A 27,280-nucleotide genomic window follows, 5' to 3' on the forward strand; every position below is an offset into this window, starting at 1 on the left:
CTGCCCTGGCAAAGAAACTGAGAGACAACTTTGAGAAAGAAAAATTTACCCAAGTGGTAAAGACATCATCATGTATTAGTAGCCTAAGACATTCCACGGGACAAACAGAGGCTGGGTGTGTATCATGTGGTTACAAACCCATGTAGAATACAGCTTCAAGGGATTGGAATATGGATCAGTTGATAAGCTCTGAGGTCAATTCCCAGTCCTACCTACATTGGGTATGTTGGTGTATACCTGTAATCCTAGCCCTTGAAAAGTGGAGAGGAGAGGACAGAAGTTGAAAGTTGTCCTCCACCCCATAGCAAGTTTGAAGCCATCCTGTACCTGGGACCCTGTGTTAAAACCAAACCAAAAGGCTAACACGAGTACAGGAAGTTTGGGGGGTGACAGGTTAAAATCGTTTTATGGCTTTGTTTTAGTCTAAACCTTCTGGGTTAAAATTTGGCATTTGAGAAAGATATTTTGTAGAAAGGTGTTTAGATATTTGTGTTTTGCTTTGAAATGTCAGGGATGAGGACCCCTGCACGGTCCCTAAGAGCTAATAACATATCAGCTGGAGAACAAACAGACCAGAAGAGCGGCTTTCCTAGAGAGATGCTCGACTTAGCCCTGAAAAATAAAAGGTTTTGATAATTATGTTGGTAATTACCTTTCTGGACTAGATGACAAGCTATTTGTCGAGGGCCTGACTAGCATACAGCATTTGGTGACATGTCCTTGGGGCCAGAGTGGAGGAAGGGAACAGAGAGTACAGATGGTAGTCACTCCACAGTCCATGCAGAGTTTCTGATTCGTATATCGATGGGGAACACTTTTTACTTAGCACCAAATAGGCCTTAAAGGATTGGTGTGTTTGGACAGCAGCCTTGGCTTCCGCTGGGGATAGGGACATTAGGGTCTGTGTGCAGCAGGGAAGAGGCCCATATTTCCACACATTTGGCACCACCTTGAGCATCATGCGATTATTTTTTTGGCTGGGAGAAGATGCGATAAGAAGTGCTAGCAGCTTTCCAAGCCCTTAATGGGCTTATCCCTCGTGATGCTGAGTCTGGCATCTGTCAGAACGGCACCCTGGCCAGAAAAGGGGACACGCTCCTGGTGGCCTATTATTACTGGTAGCATTCACTTCCAAGGTGTCTTTGAGGTTAAGTCTTCAGAGTGTTGCAGAAGACAACTTTGTGTGTGGCCCTTGGTGTGGCATAGAGCTGGTGCAGAAATCTCCACCTGTGGTGACCTACGGTTGGTGGCATTTGGTAAAACCTGGCCTCAAGTCTCTGCCAAGCTGTTATCATGGTGATGTGTGTACAAGAGAAAAAGAGAGCCAGGTAGAGACTCAGCCAGGTCTTTGCATACTGGAAACACAAATAAAGATACTGCACTGGATTACCCCGAAGGGGGACACCAGATGAGCCACTGTCCCTGGTGTGGGAATGCTTCTAGAGTGTAACTATTATTTCTTGGAATTTTAATAATTTTTTTTTCAGATTAACTCAAGTTAACCATCCCAGATAATGCAATCTTTCCAGATATAGCTCTTAAGTAATATAGCAGCAATAAGAGCAGGTGTGGTGGTACCATCTGTAGTCCTAGCACTTAGGAAGCTGAGGTAGGAGGATTGGACACAAGTTTAAAAGTTTAAATTCTGGCTCTTTCATTTACTCACCATCAAGCCTCAGTTTCCCCATCTATAACTATCTCAGAATTAAGAGGAGGAACGAAGACAAGCTGTTGGTTTCCTTCCCTTTCTTCCTCTTCCCAGTTTGGACATTCCTGCAGGAGTGCTGAAGACTTTCTAGTATTGAAACTTCATTAATGCTTATTCACATGAGCACAGGGGTATGGGATTTCAGCTTTTATTTAGGGAAATGTCAAACACACAAACAGCACATGACAGTGAGTTTCCTGTGCATGACACCCGTCTTCAGCAATTCCCAGCATCTTGTTGCTCTTATCTCCCTCCTCCCACAATTCTCTGGTGACTCTTTGAAGGCGATTGCTTTTAGGTTAAAAATGTAAACACTGTAGTGCACAGTCATGCAGTTCTCTCAGGTGGATTATCTATGTCCATCCTGATAAGCATTTGTTGAGTTTGTTCATGTGTGTAATCAACTGAAAATATTTAGCGAGCATAGAGCCTGTACGTAGTTGGCATTGTAGCTTTTCCAGAGGTGCCAAGAAAAGTTGTTTTCTCTACCCAGAAAGAAGGTAGACTGTACTGGGCACGAGAGGAGCTAGCAGACTGTTTGAGGACACACAGGAATGTAGAAGAGAGTCCCTGACTCAGTAGGAAAGTTTGGAAGCATCCTAGAAGTGACCCCTGGGCTTCTCAAATACGAAGAATTTGGGAAGGCTGATGACATCTTTTGACAGCAGAGGGGAGCATAAAGTTGAATAACCCAAGGCACAGGTCAAGGTCATAGTTTGGGTGAGGGCCAAAAGCTGAGAGGGAAAATGAGACCTTCATGGAGCATCATGTGTTCCTTGTAGTTGGAATCAAGGACTGAAGGTTGTGGGAACAGATTCATGCTGCTCTTCACGGAACCTTGGCTCATCAAATGCAGAAAGAGATCAAGCACAGTGTTATGCTGATTTGTCCTTCAGACAAGACAAAACAAAAATATTTCCATTTTTCATGCCCCTTGGCTGGCTGGACCAAGGTGAATTTGTTCTTGTTTGCCATAGCTTCCTTTGGATGGATATGCTCAGTCCACCCTGTGTGGGTTTTTTTGTCTTCTGTGGATCACTTTTCTATGTAGACAGTGGAGTATGTGGAAAGCATAGTCTCTGCACACTGGAGCTCCTAAATATTCCCCGAAGTATAGGGAATGTGAAGTCACCTAATTTGGATCTGTAGGATACTGGGGTTGCTAGGGAAGGTATGCAGAGCTGAGAATATGGGACAGCAGGACCCTTAGTGTTCCCATTCCGGTTTCCGTCAGATATGAGAACCATGTTACATACACTCCTGAATTACCCCATGGAGCCCCCACCCTCCCAAACTGGCTGCTCTGAAAGGCAGTTGTTTTCGTTTTGTTTCGCTTTGTGTTAGCCTCCTTTATTCTCCAGCTCTGGGCCACTGTTGACTTGCAGATTGCCATCGGAATCAGTGGGCCTGAGAATGGAGCCCGAAGTCCATTTCTGCTGGGGGATTCGCTCACTTGATGTCAAAACACACTGAGGCATTATATCTTAAGCCAGATGGTAACCCTGCCCCTACCCCGGCTCCTCTCAGACAAAGTCACACTTGTGTTTCCATGGCCGGTCCCCATTTAGTCAGCAGTTTTTGTGCATTGCACGGAGTGAATGTCACCATAAACCAGACCTCTTGGTGCTGGGCTTGACCTTGGCATATGGTACCTCCATTTATTAAGGAGGACTTTGCCAATCCAGCAATGAAGTCGGGGCGTCTCATCTTTTCCTTGGACATCTTTGCAGGCTGCTTGTGCAGTCACAGACACCTGTGCGATGCTTTAGTCAGGTAGGGGAACAGATCTGAGGAGTTTTCAATAACGCACCGGCAACCTCATCTCTTTGCTCACAAGTGATCAGAAATGACTGGTTTTGGTCGATGAGAGGCACTGTGTCTGGAAGAAGAAACTGCCCCCCATGTATTCTGGTTAAAATACAAACACCTGGCCGAGATGCATCTGCCACTCAAACAGGACGGTCTGAGCGCAGACTCCCAGGATGCACGCAAAAGCCAAAAACTGTGGTTTGTGTCCGCAGTCCTCATGCTGGCTGTTGGCGAAGGCAAACAGATCCCTGAAACTCACTAGCCAGCTGGCTGGTCCAGCCGATAGGTGAGCCTCAGGTTCAGTGAGAGTCCCTGCCTCAAAAATAAACAACCAAAGAAGCTACCTGAGACTCTGTCCCCCAACTCCACACATGAGCACGCACACATAGGGAAAAATAGATGTAAATAAAAATATTTAAATAGGAACAGTTGCCAGAAAGGGAAAACTTGGCTATTTGTTGTTTTAACTTACGTAGGTCTGAGAGAATTCCTGAATGCCAGTGAAATTCACATCAGCTGGGGAGAAAAAAAAAAGCCAAGAAAGTCAAGTGAAAGAGGCCTCTCCATGGAAAAATCAAAAGTTCCCTGGAGCAGGAGGCACATGGCATTATTGCCAGGCCTTTCCAGTGAGGCCCAGGGCCAGTACTTTTGTTTTGAACCCTGAAATATTGAAACCAATTTGCCAAAATTATAGTGTGATCTAAATGTTTACTTTTAACAAACACTTTTTAAAAAAATTAGCATGTCATTTATATGTGCTAATCACAAGCTAATTACAGGCTATTTTAAGAAATGTTTAATTTGTAACCCACTAGAGGCAGTTTGGTCTTGGAATGAGACACAGTTTAAAGGGATATGTTGGGGTTGATGGCGAAGTGTTCCCTGAAGACTCATGAATTAAAAGACTTGGCTGTAAACGGATGGAGCATTTGGAAGTGATTGTATCGAGAGGGTGCTGACTTTATCAGAGGTCAATTCGTCATGGATATAGTCATAATTAATGGAGGTTATTGGTAGGCGAGGGAGACTCTGGAGGTGGTACCTGTGGGAGGAGGTAGGTTTCTAGGGTTCATGGTTTAGGAGGAAAAGCTGTCCCCTTCCTTGTTCTGTTCTTTGCCACTTGTCATCAAGCTTAATCACATACATGCTCCCTGCCTGAGGCTCGACTCCCCATTCATAGTTGGTCAGGAACAGCGGATCATGGACTTACACCACCTAAACCGTGAGCCAAAGTCAACCTTTCCTTGTTTTAAGTTGTTTTCTCAGATATTTTGTCATGGTGGTGAATGTCTGTGTTTTCAGGCAGTTTAAAAGACGTTTTCTAGGCCATGTCTGTAATGCCTGAGGTCAGATTTGAGAGCTGAGGTGGACCTAGGAGCATGGGAAGAGTCAGCATCTGGAATAGGGTCACAGACATGTCTGTAGAGAACAGAGTGGCAGTCACCAGGGTCTGGGCTGTGATCTTTGCTGCTGATGTCATAGCTGCCATTGACCTCTTGGTCCACAGATCCATGTTTTAGATTGATCTTCTACCTCAGTTCTGGCAAAAAACAATATCTATGGGTCATCACACACACACACACACACACACACACACACACACACACACACACACACACACACACACACACCCTATGAATTCATTCATCCACTAAATGCTGGGGATTTGACCTCAAGCCTTGTATGTACCTGGCAGGCCCTCTTTCATTGAGATATGACTCCTTAGCCCCATTGCCAAGTATAATGGTTGGCTATGTTTTGAAAACCTCTTTTTATATTACCATTGCAGCAGGATATTTTGATTTGCAGTTGCTTTTTTTTCCTTTTAGTTTGGAAGCTTCAAGGTTTCTACTCTTTTATCCACTTACTTTTTTTTAAGGCAGGGTCTTTCTGTGTGGCCCTGACTGACTTGGTACTTTCTCTGCTTCAGGCTACCCTTGAATTTCCAGCATTCCTAATTCCTCAGCCTCCCGAATGCTGGGATTACTGGCAGGTGCCTCTACCACCAGCTTTAAGAGGCAGAGAGCAAAATCGTGAACTGTTGATATAACTGGTTTTCTGTAATTGGTTGGTTCAGCTTTTCAGCCGTGTGTCTGGGAGGACAAAGCCAGAATGGTGACATGGGAATCTCAGGGCCTTTAGAGCACAATTCCCTCCTTTTCTGTCATATACCCTGCATTACTCATCAAAGAAAATCAGTGACATCCCCACCCTCTTCATCTGCCGGTTTGCACACATGCCAGGCAGGCCCTGCATTACAAGTGGGGACTTCATTTAACACCTTTAGCAGTAGAGTTAGAGTTCAGATTCAGGAGTGAGGCAATGGCTTCTATCTTTGGCATTCCAAGGCCCGTGAATAAATTATTCATTTATAAGGGGGTAGTTTGAGAGACTTTCTGCAATTACTTAAAATACGAAGATGGTCTAAATTTGTGCTACAGCAACGCCATTTATCTCATAGACCCAGCAGAAGCTGATGGAACTTAATCAAAAATAAATCAAGGACAAGTCCAAACCAAATTGGAAGCACGTCATGAATATTCGTGAACATCTGGATGTGTTTGTGGGGGTGTGCGTTATTTTTCTAATGAGTGCGGCGGCAGAGGCATGGCTCTCTTAACAGAAATGCCAAGAGGAAGATGGATTTCCATATGTGATTTCAAAGGGTGTTTGTGTTTGTGTTTGTGTTTGTCCTTTCTCCTTAGGGTGTGGGCTTCTCTTCTCTAAGCTATTCCTTTGATCTCTTTCATCTGTCGGAATCTGTTTTGGTATTTTATCAGAATTCTTTGGTTGGAGTCGGCCACTAACGCATAGAGATTAAACATTTCTTTATAAGGGAGAATCTTAACTTAAGGGACATTTTACTATTTAATGTTTTTTGATGAATCTTTTACATGTCAGCGATGCTATAATTATCGTTAGGACAGCTCTGTGTGGCTCAACCTCAGGGTATTTTATTTGCTGCAGGGAGCTGGAGTGAAGGAGGCTGTGCTAACCGCCATGCTGATGATTGTCAATGTGACAATTTAAAAAGCACAGTAGGTTTGATGAGGTTTCCACATCTCTTTTCTTGTTGAGGTCTCTTAATGACCTTGCGGGGTGGGTATGAACAGTTAGTTGTGTGATATCCATCGGGCAGAGACAAAAACCAGTGATCCAAACAGAAATGGAGATGACCATCCCCATGGCCATGTTCCAATCTGTGCTGCCCCCAAGCCCAGGCATTTGGTGAATATCCTTCACAGATTGTGTGTGTGTGTGTGTGTGTGTGTGTGTGTGTGTGTGTGTGTGCGTGAGAGAGAGAGAGAGAGAGAGAGAGAGAGAGAGCGCACCAGAATTTGAAGTCATATTCCTTGCCTCTGTTTCCCAAGTGTACCATCATACCTGGAAGAGATTAGTTATTGATAAGACTAAATATCAGGAGGTTAGAGCTTAATAGTATTTAACAATAAGCATGTTTCAAAGTTTCAAAGATGGAGATTTGACTACGAAGTTAGTGCTATATTCTCTGAATATCCAGGCCACTTGCTAGCCTTGTTTTCTTCTCCCAGCCCTCCTAAGAGTGGTCTCTGGATTTACATATTAAATCGTTGGGTGGTATGTCACCCAAGGATATATGAAAGGACAGTATAAAAATGCATATTATAAAATACTAATCTTTTAAAGTTTTATTACAAAAGTCATAATATGTTTGTAAAACTGAAAAAAATCTCTAGTGTAGAAATATGATATCTAATATTCAATTATTAAACATAGAATTATAATTGGTGTTTTCTCTCATGATGCTTGGCCTACCACAGACGAATGACAGGAAATGCCAAGACTTCTGATTCGTTGCTAGAGGGAATTGCTCTGTAACAGTAAGGAATGTTAGAAATAAAGAGAAAAAAAAAAAATTAAAGTAGGTGTAAGAACTCAGCCTGCTCCAGACTGCTTAAAATAGATTCAACCATCTTGACATACCTTGAAATTCTGCTGGACAACTCTGAACTTTAAGGGGTCTGTTGAGCGACATTCCTTACATTGTTTTCAATTTATTATTCCTTATGATTACTTCTGTTTGTTTGTGTGTGCGTACCCCCTCCCTCGAATGCAGTGGTGTGTGTGTGTGTGTGTGTGCATGCGCGCGCGCACGTATGTACATGCACACACATCCATACATGTGGAACTTGGAGGACAACTTGCAAGCAGTTGGTTTTCCTTCCTCCCTGTGTCCCAGGGGTGGAACTCAGGTTGTCAGGCTTGGTGGCACCATTACTAGCTGCGTCACATTGCTGGCCCTGTAATTTTTTTCTTGAAAAGGGAGTTTATTTAATAAGGCAACCTAATTTTAGAAAGCTGCATAATAGTCTAACTAAAAATTATGTATATTAATTAGCATACAAAGTAACAGATTTTTTAAAAATGGCATTTTATAGATGCTTTGTTTTGGTTGATCCTCGTTCCCCTCATGTTTGTGACTTTTAGTGTTTTATGTAAAAATTGTAGATGATTTAGAAATTCTCGTTGAGCCTGGTAAATGATGGCATTGAGCATTTTACCTGAGAATAAGTGTTGCTAGATGGTAACGTGACAAAAGGAACCCAAATACTCAGTGGAATTCTTGTGTTTTAGTAATTTGGTATCACAAGGAACTTGCTGTTAAGATAGGAGGCACCGCCATGTATCAGGGAGGTCATGTTACAATAGGACAAGACACTCCCAGAGAAAGATCGAGTTAGTCACACTTGGACAGGGATTTGCTTAGGACAGACTCCAACCTCTAGTTCTCCCCTGTTCCCACGGAGATGGATTGAACCCCTAGGAAGATGGGACCAAGATGAAAGAAAGTCACAATGCCAGTGAAAGGGACAGTCTGGCGGGAATGGTCCCAAGAGCAGTCGCCCTGTCTGAGACGGGCACCCTGTAGAAAGACTTACTTTAAGGATGGGGATAGCTTGAATAATTCCCAGCTCATGCCATGCAGTGAACAGGAAACAGGACCAACACATGGGGACAGCTCAACTTTGGGTGTATGACATGGTTGGACTTCAAAATATAGGGGCAGAGCATTATTGCCAACTACAATGATAATTAAGGTTTTATATATACACATTCATCTTCTTTTAGGTATATATCTTTTTATTACATGCTGTAGATGATTGATTAATCAATCAATCGTTTGATCAATCGAGTGATTGATAGAGACAAGGTCTCCATGTGTCATCCCAGGCAGTCTTAAACTTTGTCCTTCTTCAATCTCCCAAAAGCTGGGATTATAGGCCTGCCCTCCTCAATGTGGCTCTGATTGTGTTCTTTAGAAGACATTTACTAGCTGTCTGTCATGTTAAAACTATCACACATCCCCTCCCAAACTTCCAAAGGAGCAACCCACCCAGTTTACTTCCTAAAACATACAATTCAGTGGTTCGCAATATTTTCATAAAATAGTGCAACCTTTTGCTAACTCCAAAATTCCTTTGTGTCTTCAGTTCTGTTTTCCACCTTTCTATGGGGACCATACACTAAATATGTTGTCTGTTGCTGCATCTCCAAGGGTAGAACAAGCCTTGGTATAGGATATGTGATCAATAAGTGTTTGTTGAAAGAATGAGTCACAATGGTTGTGCACTTGGGAGGTATTTAGATTTTTGTCATCAAAAAATGAAGTTTTTTTAAAATGAAGTTTTCTATTATTCTATAGTTTAAAAAAAACTTAAGAAAAGCTCATTTTAAGCAAGAAAGACTTTGGAATTAATGATTCCAAAAAGGAAGTGCCTGTATTGCAGATGAATCTTCTGGCTAATAAAAATGTAAAGTATGTTGAGGTTCACACATCTAATTAGAGGAGGAAAGGCTCCCAATTAAAGTATATTAGGTAATAAAAAGCTCTTTCATGCTTTAAGGGTTGCCTTTATAAACCTATTTTTTTAATGTGGTTCTAAGAGATAGACTGTTGTCTTATAATAGATATCAAAGTGTATACTTCCAGAATCCAATGAGAACAAAACCTGTAAAAACTAAAACATAGGAGAAAAATGCATTTAAGTGAGGGTGCTCCACCCCGGTCCCCAGCCCAGTTGTTGGTGCCGCGTGTGCCTTCTCTTGTTAGTTTCAGGGGAGCAAGGAGGGCTTCCCGGAGATTGAACCCAGGGCCTGGTGCACGCTCGGCCAGCATTCTGTTCCTGATTCAAACCCCATTCTGCCCAATGACGAGCTCTGACAGGAGCAGCCTGAGTGTTTGTGGGACTGGAGAGCAGCAGAGACGATGAAAGTGATCCTGCATCAGAAGCCGCCCAGACTGGGAAATACCTGTAGTTTTGACCCAAGGAGACACTGGGCTCTGCCTTAGCACAGCATCCATCAGTTTATACACTGCTGATACGGTGTTCTTCAAGTTTCCTGCTCCTTCTCTCCGGCACACCCTAGACAGGAACCTTCCACACAGCTCACAGGCCTAGCTGTCCTCCAAGAGCTTGCATTCTCGTTCTGGCAGCTTGTGGTGTGCGTGTACTGTGTGTGGGGTGGGGTGGTAGTAGTGTGTGTGTGTGTGTGTGTGTGTGTGTGTGTGTTTTGTGGATGTGAGCTGTGAGCAGATGCTGGTAGACTGGAGGATATTAACGAGAAGGAGAACAGAGAGGAGGAGGGGAGAAAGGAAGCCCCCTTGTTCCTGCCCTGATGCCCTTTCCCCTCATGACTCTGGGCGAGAGGCCTGGCAGGAGGCGCAGATCTGCCCGGCTTCTCCTTCCTGGTGTAGCCTGGCTGAGATTGAATTTACTGAGGGGCTGCCTGTCTGTGGGTGTTCCAGGGGTTGCTTGTCTGTGGGTGTTCCAGGGGCTGCCTGTCTGTGGGTGTTCCTGCCCTCTCGTCCACTCTCCTCAGCACACTTCATGCTTGCTCTTGCCCCCAGCTCTTTGTCCTCATCCCCTCCAGCTCCCTTCCTCTGTCTTACCACCTGCTCCCTAGCCAGAGTCCTCTGCCTTCTCGTCCACGGTCAACAGCAAGCAGCCGCCAGTCCTAGCTCTCACTCCCCTTCTTCACCCACCCTGGAAGCTTGGGCAAGTTTTGTTTTTGACACAGGTCCTCAACTCCATCTCACCATAGAAACTTGTTCTGCTCCACCGAGCTCCAAATTCTGTATCCCGCACAGCTTGAGGAAGACTAGGCCTTGTGGCTTACACTGACACTGCGACTGTTACTTTCGCTAACTACTCAGTGTGTAAAAGAAAATAAGAACAGAAGACAGAAAGAAAAAAAGAAACCAGACATCCCAATACCCTTTGCATCCCCTCTCTTTCCCTGGGACACCTTGGAGGTATTTTCCTCCCATACAGAGATGCCTTACTACTGGACCCTTTAATGGACCAATGACAGGGGGGAAAAAAAAAAAGACAGGACTGTAGATCACTCCAGGTGGTCACTTTTCTCATTTCTGGGTGCATGTCAACTTGGCCTGCCTCAAGGAGGCGTAAGTGTTGATAGAACATTGCTGTCCTTTTACTCTGACTTGTTCAGTCATCACTTACTTGTTTTTCTGCTTAGTAGTTTTGGCCAGATGAGCTTCAAAGAGCACTCGTGAACGACTTCATTAAGAGATTCTGTGTGAGCCACCCCAATAGGGGGAAAGCCTGCTTCTGAGCTGCAAGAGATAAGAAAGGAGCCATTTGACATTTGCTTAGTGCTGTTGTAATTCTTCCATTATGTTAAACAGTGCGGCTGTTTGCATACAGATAGATTCCTGATGCCCCTGCTTAAACCCCTCTTCTGTGTGCTTGCTCCCAGCTGTGGCTCCTTTCTAGGACTTGACGGATACTGAGAAAGATGGCATCCAGGCCAGTAAGGGAGAGAGTGGTGCCATGGGCCTGGTCTCTCAGCTCAGAAGCGTTCTGGACAGGGTAGAGGGTGATGGTGGTGTTGGGGGCGGTGCACAGTCTAGAAGGTGTTGACCACAGTAGGGATAGAAAGGAGAGTGGAATTCTTTGGTTGAGCTCATTTCTTCTTCACAGCGCTCCCTCCCCCATGCTAGAGAGGATAGAACATGCCACATACTGCTTCCCAGCCCCATCATCCCCATTGTTAAGTGCTTTTCACACTACTGTACAAACATCTCCACCATCCACCTTCAAAATTCTTTGCCTTTCCCTTCAGAGCTGAAGCCCTTTCTTCTTGCACAGCAACACCCTACTCCTAGCCCTGGGAGTATTGATCCTCCTCTGATTGGCTTGCTTCACGCAGCACAATGTCTTCAGTGTTCATTCATGTTGGGTCATCTGTCACACTTTCCTTCTTAAAAAATATTTTTAGGGGGCTGGAGAGTAGCTAAGAGCACATACTGCTCTTTCAGAGGACCCAAGTTGGGTTCCCAACACCCACACAGGGCGCTTCACAACAGCTTATAACTCCAGCTCCAGGGGATACGACTTCCTCTGGACTCTGAAAATACCAGCACTTACATGTGCACACTTGTATTTGAGTCAGAGACAACTTTGTAGAGTCGGTTCTCTCTTCTGCCCTGATGACTCAGCTCATCAAGACTTGCATCTAGCCAGCCTACAATTTCTGTTCTAAGATTGACCAATATTGAATAATTCTATTGTGTTCATACACTATATTTTCCCATTTCATTATTGACATTGACCTGTGATTGTGAGTGCATAATCCTGCATCCATTTCATTGGGGGGAGTATATCCAGAATGACTTCTTTTTTTGTTTTTTGTTTTTTTGAGACAGGGTTTCTCTGTATAGCCTCTGTGTCCTGGAACTCACTCTATAGACCAGGTTGGCCTCAACTCACAGAGACCTGCCTGCCTCTGCCTCCTAAGTACTGGGATTAAAGGCGTGCACCATCACCACCTGACAAGAATGGCTGCTTTCAATTAACTTCGTCCCTATACTCTTAAGAAACTGACTGTCTGATCACATAGAATTAGATCGTCGCCATTTTGAGGAACTCCACATCATTTTCTCTAGTGGTGACATTATTTTAATCTTGCCAGCAGAGCACAAGCATTCCCATTTTCCACATGTGCATCAACGCTTACTTTCTGCTTGTTTTGTAAATAATATCATTGTAACAGATTTGAGTGACATCTCATAGTGGTTTGGATTTGCATTTTCCTGAGGATCAACATCTTTGGGTGTTGTGCGGTGTTTCTGAAAGTGTCTCATGTAGTTCAGGTGACATATAGTCTTTGGAAAAGTATCTACACCTATGTTTTCCCCTTTTGGGAGGTGGGTTAGTTATTTTGTTGTTGAGTTGTAGGCATTCTTTATTTATTGTGGCTATTAATCCTTCATTAGACCTCTGATTTGCACATATTTTCTTCTGTTCCAGTTTGTTATTCCCTAGGCTTGATACTGTACTCTAAGGCATAAACTTTTATAATGTTGATGGAGTCCAATTAATATACTTTTTTCTTGCCTGAGGTTTTCGGTGTCATGACCTTAGAAATTATTGCTGTATCTGGTATTAGGAAGCCTCCCTTCTATGTTGTCTTTAAGAATTTACTACTGTAAACTATTAATTTAGGCTTGGTTCATCCTAAGTACAGTGTGTGAGGTTCTCTGTCAGGTTCTGTTATCAAGAGATTTTAAAGAAGTAAGAGAGAGAGAAAGTGTGTGTGTGTGTGTGTGTGTGTGTGTGTGTGTGTGTGTGTGTACATGTCTGCTCTAGTGTGTGTGCTGGCTAGTTTTATGTCAATTTGACACAAAGTATAGTCATCGGAGAGGATGTAACCTCCATTGAGAAAACGCTTCCATGAGACTGGGCTGTAGGCAAACTCATCCCGTGGGACATTTTATTAATTAATGATTGATGTAGGAGGACCCAGGCCACTGTGGGCGGGGCCACACCTGGACTAGTGGTCATGGGTTCTATAAGAAAGCAGACTGAGTAGGTCATGAGGAGCAAGGCAGTAAACACCCCTCCATGGCCTCTGCATCAACTGCTGCATCAAGGATCTTGTATGCAGGTTCCTGCTTCCAGGTTCCTGTCTGGTTTGAGTTTTTGCCTTGACTTTCTTGGATGCACTGTGATTCAGGATATGTAAGCCAAGTAAACCCTTTAGTCCCCAACTTGGCTTTTTGTCGTGTTTCATCACAGCAGGGGAAAGGTAACTAAGATAATGCCCATGTGTGAAGGTCAGAGGGTAACCGTGGCTGTCAGTCTCCTTGCTTCCCACCTTGTGAGGCAGAGTCTCCCTTTGATTGCTCCCTTTGATGCCAGGTTAACTGGTGTGTGAGCTGTTGGGATCTCCCCCCCCACCCCCAAAACACAGACCCTGGGGTCACATCACTTCCCCTGGATCACCACTGTCCTTCTGCCTTATTAGTTCAAGCTGCTCTGATGCCACTTCCTGTGCTGACCCTTCCTGACTTCCTGTGTATCTCTTTCCGCACACCCATCCAGTTTTAGTGTGTGTATATCATGCTCCTCTGCCCGGTATATTGTTATTCACTGTTCCTTTTCCTGTCTTCCATTATAAACCCCAGCGCGGCCAGCGTTCAGGCACAGCCCCGTGCTCTTCAGATCATGTGTCACACACAGTCCCTCGTGTCTCATGCTGAGGCGTATTTTTCAGCAGCTCACCATATGTCAGCTGGCTACCCATCCAGTCCTAGAAAATCGTAAGGTATTATGGGAATAGAAATACTGAGCTTAGAAATTTTATGACACAGTATTGGAAGTTCAGTTTTGCGTTCTTTAAGCTGGAATGTTGGTAGGATGCTGCTGTTGTTACTGAAGAAAAAGAGCTCTTTTGACACTGACAGCCTATCTAGGGGTTTTTAACCAAGCGATTTTCAAACAGCGTCCTTAAAGACTGCAGTCACTCTTGAAGCCAGATCACGGAAGCTTTCCTTGTGTTTGAAGTGAAGTTGAGCTGCCGGAGGCAGTCACGAGGCATCTGACGAATGACACTCTGGTCATCTGTGACTTGCTTTCACCACATACTGTAACAGAACACTGGTGACACATATACACGTGCTGCCTGTAAGAATCTTCATGGTGATGGTCAACTAGAGGCTGTAAAACACTTAGGACTGTGCGTTTTCCAGAATGTTTGTAGAACAGGCCTGGCGAGTGCTCACTGTAAGAAACCGCTGAAACACTGAAATACACATACGTTTGTTTATGAGAAAAAAGCAAAACAAAAACATGGTTGTAGCAGCAGTGCTTAGCAGTACCCACACTTTACGATCCCATGCCCAAATCATGACAGAGGATGAATAATCTAGAACAGATGTTCTTAAAGCTGTTGGAATTGGGCTTCTTGAGTCCAGGGCCATCTCCCATCCTATAAAGCCAGGAACCATTATTACCAGCATTACATTTTTTGTGTATAGGATAGGCAAAAACATAACTATAAGGTTGCAGTTAAGGTAGCATCTCACATTAAGTGAAACTGCATTTTACAAGGTGTCGCACATCCACATTGCTTCAGAAGTGTTCTGCCTAAGGTGGGCCATAAGGAACACCTTACTAAGGACACGTCACAAGCTACCCTGAGGTGCCTGCCCTGGGAAGGCTCTGCCCACAGATCTGTGGGGCAGTCATAAGAACGAATGATCTCCCAGCTCAGTTTTTTCTAATTTAAGCAAATCAACACATTCCGTGCAAACCCGTTATCCTGCCATTCAGTAAGCCACTAAATATTGATTGATCACTTACTTCTTACCCTGGGGACTAAGAAAGCATAATATAAAAGTTTTTCCTACATGAAGAACCCACATAAAATAGCAGGGCACTAAATTTTTGGAATTCAACATTATGCAGTTGCATGTACTCAACATTGAGTACTCGACCTGTAAAAGGTAGTGTCTGAGACTGCATGGAATGAAAATAATTCTCCTTTAGCTGGACGGTGGTGGCGCACGCCTTAACCCCTAGCACTTGGGAGACAGAGGCAGGCGGATCTCTGTAGTTCAGGGACAGTCTGACCTACTTAGAGTTTTCTAGGCTAGCCAGGGTTACATAGAGAAACACTGTTCCCCAAAACAAAAATAAATAAATAAATGAATAACTGAATAAATAAATAAGGAACGTAGAGAAGGGAGGGGGAAAAGAGAAAGAGAAAAAGAAATAAAGAAAGGCTGGGTATGGTAGTGCACGCCTTTAATTACAGCCCTTGGGAAGCAGAAACAGTAGGATCTTTGCGAGTTCAAAGCCAGCCTGGTCTACAGAGTAAGTTCCAATGCTATATAGAAAGACCATGTCTCAAACAATCAAACAAACAAAACTAACCTGCCAATCAATTAATAAAAATAATGTTTTTTTAACTTCCAGTAATTGTCTATCCTCCTCCCCGTCTTCCTTTTTGAGACAGGGTTCCCTGCATGCATCCCAGGCTGACTTTGGATTCACTGTATGGCCAAGCACTTATCTTCCTGCCACCACTGTCCCAGGATTGGAGTTATAGGCTTGTACCACAGTGCCCGACACATGCTGATGTCTTGAAGTAAGAATTCTTCAGCACACCACAGCTGCCCCTAATGCATCCAGGGACAAGGAAAAGTTTCCTTAATACTGATATAAAAAGACACAAGGAAGCGTGTGGGGTTTGGCTTTGCAGTGTGGGGTTTGTACAGTGGCTACTTCAGTTACTGATGAATTCCCAAAGCAAGGATACTCCCCCAGAACAGATATAAGGGATGAATTACAGGAAAATTACTACTATTGAAAAAATGGAAAAGCTGTGTTTTTAAAGGAAGCAACCTAGTGTGTCACCCAAGTATTTATTGCTATGGTTTTTATCAAGAAAATCAGAGATGAGAAGGAAACATTTAACCTGGGAATCTGGAGTTGGTGATTTCCCAGCAAAGGCCGTTTCTTATTCTACTGGAACCTGAAGCTGTTTCGTTAACTTTGTTTATTGTGAGATGGGAGTTGATTGTGTAGCCCAGGCTAGCCCCAAATTCAAGCTCTTTTTTTATCTCAGCCTCCTAAGTGCTAGAATTCCGGGTCTATCCCACCATATTCTGATGCCCTGTTTCTAAGAGGGGACATGGAAGGTTTTGGATGAGGAGAGTGACTGAGTTCTGGGAAGCTGGCTTCTGCAAAGGAGGCTCCTTTGCACAACAGGAAAGAACAAAGTTGTTGCTGACAAATATGTAGGGTTTCCAATGGCAAATGAACTTAGAATTCTTAGTGCTTGGCAGTTGAAGAATTTAGGTATTTGTATTAGTCAGTGATTAGTCAGTGAGTCACATGTATCTAAGAAGTCTCGATCAATCTAAAGGGGCCCGGATGCTTTGTCCTCACGTGTCTTCCCTTCCTTTGGTTAAAAGGCAAGCACTAAGAAGGCGACGGACTTTTCTGAAGTTTGCTGGACACAGACTTTTCTCCAAAGGGTCCCTATTATTTTGTCACATATCTGAGGCAAAAAAAAAAATGAAACTCATAAAGCCAAGCTTGAAGGAGTTATATTAATTAAACACCACACTAAAACTGTTTTCCTAGAACAGTTGAAGTTCAAGGTGAGTCATGGCTCAGGTTTGACTAGGAACCCTGTGGGATGGAAGTGTTGTCTGAGAGTATAGGCAGTAAGAGAAAAACTCAAAAGGATTTGGGAGCATGCTAGCACTTGCCCCTGCAGACTTCAAGAACTGAAAAACTAATGGTAGTCATGAAAGCCAGCATGCCTCTGGATTAAAGGGGAAGCCAGGTAGAATGTGGGCAGCCACTGGTAGCTCTGTCTTTGGACAAACAATGCTCCAGGGGACTACCCTCAAACCTCTTAGCTGAAGGCAACTCATTAAACTTCCCCACTAATTCGCAGGATTCCCTTTAGCAAGAGGAAGCACTTTGAAAGAGGGAATTAGGGGCCTGCCCTCATTAATTAAAAATAAACCCTTGATTTTTTCCTGAAGCCAGAAAAGCTTTTGTGTTATTGTGGTTTGGTAGGTAAAAGCAATACCACACCTAAATCCACACCCATTGAGACACTTGGTTTAACTGCCCTTTCGAGTATGGCCAGCTTTTATTCTTGTGTGAGCCATCCCAAAGTCTCTTGAGCATGTATGTCCTGGGATGACCACATGGGTTGTGATTCATTGGCTTATATGTAAGCAACATTCATTCAGTTTCTTCTCTCATATCCTCTGGAATTGCTTGCTTTTAAAAGAATACATGAAACAGAGAAAGCATGTCAAGGTTTCCCAAAAACCATGGTATGGAGTGTAACTTCCTAAGGTTTTTTGTTTAGTTGTTGTTGTTGTTGTGTGTGTGTGTGTGTGTGTGTGTGTGTGAATATTCTCTGTCATGTTTTCAGTATCACCCCAACTTTTTGAGATACTCTACCAGGGATGAATAATGAATTTACAGTGTACTGTAGAAGGAGACACTTGCAAGTTCTGCTCAACTGGTAGATTTTAAAAATAGCTCTTGGATTTTGCAGTGCAGAGCGCCATGTGTGAGATCCCGGATGACATGTGTGCTTCATGTTGCAAAGCCCTTCACAAGTGTCACCCAATTAACTGCATGCCCTCTGACAGGTGGCAGGGGCCCCTCTGTGACTTGCAGAAAAGAGTGCCTGCTTACATGTCACTGGCTCAGGACAACATCTTTGTTTGGGGGGTGGGGAGCTGTCTGAAGAGAGGACATCCTTATGGGTCTTGAGTAATTATGAAGTGAGTTTCAGCACCGTGCTTTGTAACTTCTAAGCTTTCGCCAGACAAAGCAGGCTATTTGTTTGGTTTATGGTGGTACTTCTCAGGTAGAACCCGGGACGTTTCCCAGGCCAGGCAAGTGTTTTGCCTCTGGATTAGTTCTTACCAAAGTCCCAAAGTTGGTTGTCACCAACAGGAACAAAACACAAAGGAGAGAGCCACTTGGAGATTTCCCGACCCTTTGGCCAGGTCTGTTGGAGAGACCTTGAATACAGGTGATCAGGATCTTCAAGGCAAGATAATGGCTTGGGATACTGCTGGGAAACTGAGTCCACCCCATATTTAGTCTGCTAGGACTGGTAGCAAGTAGAAGAGACTCAGGTAGTAGGCTGAGCAAGGATTGGACAGAATCCCTGTCCCAAGAGAAGAGGAGGGTTACTGAGCCATTATGAGAGCAAGGCCTTAGAAACAGACGCAGACTAGGGAGTGCAGGAGGGAAGAGGCCCTGCAAACTGAAGGAAGCCTTTTTGCATGAGCACCAACCTCATGGCTCATCGATGAGCACAGCTATGAGGACGGTGCAGCCACCGCCTATCGGACACCTCCCAGAGACTCAGTCGCTCCTAGCACGTCTTAGACAAGACCTCTCTGTGTCTCAGCCTTTTCTTTGGTGAACGTTGGGTGGTAAAGCATCCCACCTTACAAGCTTTTGGGGTAAACTAACTAAAAAGCACGAAGCCCCAAAGACAGCATGTGGCGTCAGACGAGTGTTTGGTAAATACTGTAGATGAGAGGCATGAAGTAAGGAAGACTGAGATCATATTAGTTTAAGTTATATTACTATAATGAAACCCTTCAGACAGCTAGTCGATGAAGATAAAAGCTTAATTTGGCTCATAATTTTGGAGGGAGGGTCTGGCCCAAAACCAAATAACACACTGCTTCCAGTCCCTGGCACCATGGTCAGCAGGGTTTTTTTTGCGGAATGATCCACATATCTCATGAGTCAGGAGGCAAAGGCAAATAGGAAGAGAAAGAAACCAGGTTCTGCCAGTTCCTATGAAAGCGTGTCCACAGTGAGTTGACAGATGTCTGTATTAGTTACTTTTCTGGACTGTGATAAACCACTTCCCATCAAGGTGGTATATAGAGAGTTTATTTGGGCTTATGGTTCTAGAGAGATAAGAGTTGGTCATGACAGCAAGGAGCAGGCATTGTGGCAGGAACAAGGAGCAGGGCTTACCCTACAAGCATGAAGCCAGGGGGGGAGAGAGGTAACACTCACTGGGAATGGTGTCAAGCTTTGGAACCTCAAAGCAAGCGTGACATACTTCTTCCAGCAAGGCCAAACCTCTTAGACCTCACCACACAGTGCCACCAACTGGGGACCAAGTGTTCAAATGCCCAAGACTGGGGAACATTTTTCCATGTCTCATCCACACCCCCGCAATGTCTCCCTAAAGATTCCATTGCACCCCAGAGTGTTGAGTTCAGTTCAGAGCAGCTTTCCCTATTCTGTTAATTAAACTTTGTGACATAGAACGTGGCTAAGGGAAATGATTGAATAGAGAATATTACTCTATTCATATGCTTCCTAGTCGACACTAATTAAGGAAAAAAAAATCCGCCACTTCCCAGTAGCTCTAGTCTGGGCATCAGGTCTTTAACATAAAGACTTATGTGAGATGTCCACCCATCCTGAGACAGGCTTGATTCGTGGATGGAAATCCAGCAGATGCCCTCATGGGGAGGCAGATGCAAAGAGAGAGCTGGTGGAGCATCTTTGGTGGGTGCTTAGGTGGTGTGTGGGGCTTGTGAGGTAACCCGCAGGCATCTGCTGCTGGTTCTTTGTGTAGTCAGAATAACACCTCACCGCAGCAAGCATTTTATCACTTTGATTTTTTTTTTAACGTGTGCCGTTTGATTGAAATGATCTAAGAGTTGTTCTTCAAGGAAACAGCTCTGTGCTTTTATTGGCAGTGCCCTCCTTTCTGGTGCTCCATGGTGATTTCAGGATAAGTCAGGACAAATGGCCGTTTGTGATCCCTAGCAAAACCCTGGGCACATGTGGTAGAAGATATTTATAGAGCATGGTGTGGCTTCTACCCTCCACCGAGTGTCTTTCTGTCATCGGATTTGCTTTACAGCTTCAGTATACAGCTTTTTCCTTGCATCATCAATCAAATCTACAGTCATTAATTAATCTACCTCACTAATAAAATTTAAATTGATTTATAAATTTTCATTGATGATTACTACGTGTGGTACACTGGGTTTGCTTGCTTGCTTGTTTGTTTTTTTTTTTTTTTTGTACCATAACATCTCCACATCTCCCTTTCTACATTTTAATATTTTTTATTCATTCACTCATTCAACACGTTTTTACTAGGTACTTAATCTACACAGGCACTTTGTTAGGTCTTGAGGCAATGGTGAATAACTAAACATAATGTGATTACACCCTGACATGGGGGAAGTCAGTGGAGGAGGGGAAGCTTTTAATTTTTTTAAAGTTCTGTCCAAAATATAATTTATCCTTGAGCCTCCAGTCATGACCTTCAAAGACTTCTCCAGTCTTTGCTCAACACTGGCAGTTGCTTGGTGACCCCTTCTTTTCTGGTCCCATTTTCCATAGGGTGCTGCCCTCACCCAGACTCCAGAGCACCTGATGAAATTGAGGGGGTTTACATGTTTATATACATATACATATACATATACATATATATTTATGGCAAGGAATTTAAGAATCCTCCATTTTCCAAGACCATGTTTTCTCTTTAGTACAATAGGCATTTTCATGAGTGCTTAGGGGTGTCTGTTCAAAAAACAACCCTGTTTAAGATTTAACATCTAAAGTTTATGTTTTCTCATCCTAGTTTAAGTTTTGTGGCAAAGGTGCATACTATCCTCGATTCTCTTTGTGTCAGATTGTATAGAATAGATGAAAATGGTCAAGTACAGATACTTTGATTTGCATACGTTGCTCTAAAGGTTCCAGTGGAAAAATGTGGCTGTCTTGGACGTGGTTTCTTACCACTTTAGAGGTCAAGTCTTTAAAAAACAAAAACCAGAGGGACTGGAGAGGTAAAAGAGTGCCTCCTACTCTTCTAGAAGACCAAAGCTTGGTTCCCAGCAGCACCCATGTCAGGTGCTGGCTCACAACTATTTGTAACTTGAGCTTCAGAGGATCTGATGTCCTCTTCTGGCCGGTGTGGACACTCACACATAAACACATGTGCGAACACATACACATCCAATTAAACAAACCTGAGCCGTAAAACCAAAACACCAGATCTGCTTGTATCATGCAAAACCCTTTAGTATCTTGACCCTCTAAATATAACTCTACCTGTGTCTGCTCCCTTGTTAAAAAGACTTGTGGCGTTTAGGGACATTGCCAGCCTCCCCATCCTGTTTTCCAGGTATATCACTCAGTGTGTTCCGACTCACTGCTTTTATTTATCTGCTGTGCTATGGACCTAGGAAAGGACCATGTGTGTTCTGCCCTTGGCCGTCATGCCTGAATATGTTTCCTGTTTGTACCTTTTCTGGGGCTTTTATTTGTTTGCTTTTCCCGAGAAAAAACTTGCTGTCTGGTAGAGGAATACTGGCATAATGGACTGCTTACGGTCAAATTTTCTGTGCATGTCATAAGTATAAGTTTTCTAATTACCACCCTCGTGCTATTTAGATGACTGAGGTCTAATTGAGACGGGATGAGAAAAAGGCAAAATTCTGTGAGGAAAAGTCTTGTTTTTCCTCAGAATTTTAAAGTTTCCAAAGCAATAAAAATAACATAGTATGAGGTGTGCAGTCTGTTTTGAGGGGAGGATTTAAGACGGGTTCTCAAGTAGCCCAGGCTGGCCTCTCACTCACTATGCACCTGAGACTGATCTTGAACTTCTGACCCTCCTGATTCTATCTCCCAAGGTCCGAGATTGCCACCAAGTAAGTCTGTATGCTTAAATGACAAATGTCTCACAAAGATCTGCAGAGAAGAAGTTATCTTATGACCAATGCAATTAAAAATCCTTACCATAGGTCTTCTGTGTCATAGATATGTTAGGTCCTGAAACTCTAGTAGAACATACATGTGTGTATGTAATTTTGAACCAGATGTGACATGGGATTTCTGAAAAGAATAACATGTAATTTAAATAGGAAAAGTGTTTTTGCTTTATGGTTGTGAGAGGAGAATCTACACACTGTAGGGAGAAAATCAGAAGAGATTAAAAAGGGATTAAAAGTGATATTTAAGGTTCCCACTTGCCTTCTAACTCAGAGATTACCATGGCCTTCTGTCTGACATACATATTTGTTCAGCAAATATTGATATTTCTTTGAGTATTTGTGCACGCACATTTTCATGCCTTTATTTCTGAGATTCATCTTTTAAAATCATGAGCCTATTTCTTACCTGCAGTGATATTTCTTATTACGTTATCAACGTGCATGTGTGCCTGTGTATGTGCACCTATAGGGGTACACATATCTGTTGATGTGTATGCTTGTGTGTGTGTGCTGACAGAGGTCAATGTCTAGATTCTTCTTCAATGGTTTCTATCTTAAGATTTTGAAACAGGGTCTCTCACTGAAGCTGGAGTTCAGTGATTGGTTAGATCAGCTGACCAGCATGCACAGGGATCCTCCTCCCTTCCCCTCCCCAGGGCTGGACTTACAGCCTCTCACTGCCATGCTGGGTCTTTTATTTGGGTATCAGGGACCCAAACCTCAGATCGTCATGGTTTCAGGGTAAGCACTTCTCCAATGCAGCCCTCTCCCCAGCTCAGGCAGTATAGTCTGTTATCGTACATGTGGCAGATCCCTTTGCTAGAAAATGTGTCATTTTTGTTTTATGTTTTCACAGTGCTGGGACTGGAACCCTGGGCCTCATATGTGCTAAGCATGTTCTTCCACCACCAGCTTCCAAGTGCATGTGTGCTCATGTGCACGCATGCGTGTGCAAGTCCTGGGGAGCTTGGCTCTGGGGAGCCCTCCTGTAGGTAATGGAGAGAAGTTAGGTTTTCAAACAAGAATTTCTCTCCCTGGTAGAGTAGCAACGTTCCTGGGTGCAGTGTTGCTGGTACCCGGATTTAGTGACACCCAATGAACATCACTTCTTTCTTGGGGGCGGGTTCAAATCAGGGTTTTACTGTGTAGCTCTGGCTGTCCTGGAACTCACTTTGCAGACCAGACTGGCCTTGAACGCACAGAGATCTGCTTGTCTGTGCCTCCCCAGTGCTGGGATAAAAGGTGTGCACCACCTCTGCCTGGCTGACCATCTCTTTTGTTACAATAGTTACTTTTCTCACTACTATGATCAGCTAACTACTTGGCCGTCATGGCTACTTTCCTTCCTGGCTACTTTCTCATTTTTGTGATTAAAAACTCAGACAAGGTAACTTAAGGGAGAAAGTTCTTATCTTGGCGGAAGGGATAGAGTCCATGATGGCGGTTAAGGTCTGACATGGGGGGCATTGAAGCCATCCCATCATACATCGGCAACCTGGAAGTGAGGACAGGCTCCAAAACCTCAAAGCCTGCCCCCAGTCCCATACTTACTTTAGTGAGGCTCCACCTCCTAATAGTTCCAGAACCTTCCCAAATTGCACCAGCAACTGGGCACCGAGTGTTCAATTTTCTATAGGGAAATTTCAAACCCAAACTACAGCACCAACAGAAAGCAAGTTAATGGAGCAAGGACTTCTTTGGGTCACATTAAGAGGTGATACAGTCCACCATGGCAGGGGCATGGAAGGCCTCTGGTTCTACTGTATCTACTGACTGTCAGAAGGAAGTGTGCCAAGTTGGCTCCCACCCGCATGACATCCCAGTCCATTCAGGACTCTTAGTGAAACCTCTCTGGTCTGGAAGTGCCCTTAGAAACGTATGCAGAGCTGGTGTCTCCTAGGTCATTCCAAATCCAGTCACATAGGCCAGGATTAACCATCTGTTAACGATTAACAGGGTCATCTTCACAGAACCAATTGCTACTTCCTGTTGGAGCTGCTGGAACCATGCATAATAAGTCGGGCATTGGGGTGGGTGGGTGAACTCTGTCCTGGTTAAATGGTGCTTCTCTTCCTCCCTTCTCCATTGGAGCAATTAGTGCCACATAGAGTGTAGCAGTTTCAGAGCGGCAGAGAGAAAAAGTCGGCCTTGTGGCTGCGAAGGAACGAACAAGAGCCTGACAAATGGCGGCTGCTGCACAGTGAGGGGGAGATTTATGCTTAGACCACAGTAAACTATGCATCCAGGTAATAATTTTGGGCAATGAAGTAAGTTTGCTACAGGAATCGTTAAAGAAACAGATAAATCACAGTAATTTCAACATGGCACTTTTGCCATTCAATAAATGGGTATTTTAAATTTCATTTGCTTTTGAACTAAGTTCAATAATTTATAGAGTAAGTCATTCGAGGATTAATGCTCAGAAGGGAAGAAAATCACCACACAAGAACAGAAACATATCATTTATGTATATTGCATCGGAGCCTTCCCCGCCTGTGTTTCCATTATAAATCGAGTCTTGCAAGCATTTATTATAGAAAGTCTGCCATGGGCTAAAGTTTGACGTTTGTCTCAACCTCCTGAGACCCTGTTTTTTGTTTTGATTTTTTTTCTCAACTAGTTACGAGTTTTTTCTTCCAGTGTGTGTCTGCATGCGTGCGTGCGTGCGTGTGTGTGTGCGTGCGTGTGTGTGTGTGTGTGTGTGTGTGTGTGTGTGTGTGTGTGAATGTAGGTGCTCCTTCATATGTGTGCATGTGGAGGTCATAGGTCAATGTTGGGTGTTTTCCTCAGCCACTCTCCTTCACCTTTGTGTGCGTATGTGTGTGAGTGTGAGTGTGTACATGTGTGTACATGCATATGTGTGTGAGTGTGAATGTGTGTGCGTGTGCATGTGTGTTGGTGTTTGCTCACTCACGTGGGTGTGAAGGCCAGGTGTTGGCGTAGGGTGTCATCTTCTAGACCTACTAAACCTGAAAGTCAGGGTAGGGAGTGAGACCCAATGAATGACTTATATGAAACCATCACCCAGGGTACTGTAATGCATTAAGTTTAAAAAGTACTAAAGGGCTTGTTGGAATCAGGGTTTTATAGATGTCAAATTTCAGGTTGCAGAGGGATTTGGCTCTGCCATTGCCTCTCCCTGGACCATGTGCTGTCAGTTCTAGGAAAGGGTGGTTAACCCAGAGGCAGTCATTCCATAGCAACTAGAGAGAGATGGCGTTCACCCGTGAACTCTCAGGACTTTATTCATTGAGTCTTAAATTTAAAGATGTGATGCTGTCTTTGTCTTTAAATCTAAGTGAAAGAGGCTGGCATTATGAGCCGAGAAAGAACTTAGTGGTGTTTGAAGTTGTGGATCCCCTAGAAATAAGATGGAAACTAGTCAGAGCAAGAGTAGGTTGTTTGCCTATGGATTTCCTCCCTGGTTCTCTGTCTAGTTTGTTTCTTTGTCTGTCTGTTTCTATAAGGATCTCTGCTGAGACCTTGCTGGCTGGATCCTCATACCAATTTCTTATGGAAAGCTTCTTTACATGAAATGTCCTATTACATTTTTCGTGTGTGTGTGTGTGTGTGTGTGTGTACGCACGCGCGTGTGCATGCATGTGCGCGTGTGCAGGAAAAGATCAGAAGGCAACTTGAGGGAGTTGGTTCTCTCCATCTGTGGGTCCCAGGTCATCAGGTTTGGCAACAAGTACTCTCACCTACAAAGCCAATTCGCTGGCCCTAATGTACTTTTCAAATTTACTGCTATCAGCTACTAGGCTCCCTGCATTCATCCAGAATACAGTGAGAACACGTGGCATTCTGTTTTTTCCCTTCTGTTCTGCTAAGCCAGCCATGGAGCCTGACTCTTTCTACCTCCTTCCTGTGGTCCTTGTGGCGGAGGAGAAGTTGGCCCTGAGCTGAGCTGGTGGGTGCTTGGTGTTCTTCCTCTCTGCCTTTGGAACAGTACAGTGGTTTATCCCTCCTTCCTTTCCAGCTGTAAAGTTCATTTGGCGTGGGATCCTGGCAGCAATAAGGGACAGAGAAATGTGAATTTCCACATGAACTTGGAAACAGCTGTGGTGGTGGTGGTGGGGCATGAAAACCATTTTCCAGGACCTTATTTCTGCCCTCAGGTGGGTTTGAAATCTTGCGTATCCACACAACAGGCTTGGATACGTTAGAACAAAATACATTTGTTTAATCTCAGTACCTAAGTGTTACATTTGACCCATGTGCTGTTAATGTACCTGGACTGCACATGTGTGCACCTGGACAACAGGTGGAAGCACATGTGTGTATCCCTTGATTTTGGGCAACCAGCTGGTTTTGTTTTGGGCTGTTATGTATTTGCAAATAGTAGTTTTGTTTACAAAAATGCTTTCTGAAAGTTCTTTATGTATTGTTTCCAAGGCTAAAGTATCTGGCTTCCAGATAGGGCTGTGGGCACCAGGAATGCTGATGGCACCAGGGATCTATGCAGAACCAGTTGGACTTTGAACCCCGCCTTGTCAAAATTATGTGTCAAGTTTGGTACAGAAATATAAATACAATGGACAATGGCAAGAATAAAAACCAGGAGGACGCGCTGGCCGGATGGCTCGGGGTTAAGGGCTTCCAGTATGAGCCTGGGAACCTTCGTGTAGTTCCTGGAACCCACAGTACAAGGGGAGAACCAGTTCCCACAGTTGTCCTGTGACCTCCACAAATGCTCGGTGGCGCACTCACACTCATCCTGTCACAATAATACACAAACAGGCAGATAAGTTCGTAAAAACCAAAACCAGCAGGACCTTGAGGGCAGTGGAGTTCTGAGGAGGGTGTGGGATGGGCTGAGTGAGCGACCCGTCCCTTAAGATGTTTCTTCTCATTCAGGCTGTTTCCCCTCAATTGTCTCTTCAGATCTACTCATTCTGGCACATTTATTGTTTTCCTTGTGGTAAAAACAAAACAAACCTACGTGGCGTGCAGCCCACCCTCCTTCTGGTTTCAATGTATGCAGTACAGCATCACCCACCACATTCACAGGGATGGGCAGTCGGTTCCCAGAACCCACCCCTTCGCCCCGTGAGAAAGCACACTGATGGCGATGGGTTGTATTTGGGCTCAACTCCTGCCACATCCTCCTCTTTCTAGCGCTACCCCAAACTGTCCTTATTTCTCTGCTACCTTTCTCCTTCAGCCAA

The 27,280-nt window shown here is 44.1% G+C and overlaps 1 protein-coding gene and 1 non-coding gene across 4 annotated transcripts in view; both read left to right on the forward strand.

Annotated features, from left to right (window-relative positions):
- The window catches only part of Sash1 (SAM and SH3 domain containing 1), a 217,634-nt gene that overhangs the window by 94,422 nt on the left and 95,932 nt on the right, over positions 1 to 27,280 (forward strand). The gene's annotated exons all lie outside the window — the stretch shown is intronic.
- Positions 19,576 to 19,708, forward strand: LOC121132954. The gene has a single exon (XR_005869669.1). It is a non-coding gene; the product is annotated as a small nucleolar RNA SNORA36 family (small nucleolar RNA).

Source organism: Mesocricetus auratus, unplaced genomic scaffold, assembly GCF_017639785.1.
Source record: "Mesocricetus auratus isolate SY011 unplaced genomic scaffold, BCM_Maur_2.0 Super-Scaffold_100018, whole genome shotgun sequence".
Lineage (NCBI taxonomy): Eukaryota > Metazoa > Chordata > Mammalia > Rodentia > Cricetidae > Mesocricetus > Mesocricetus auratus.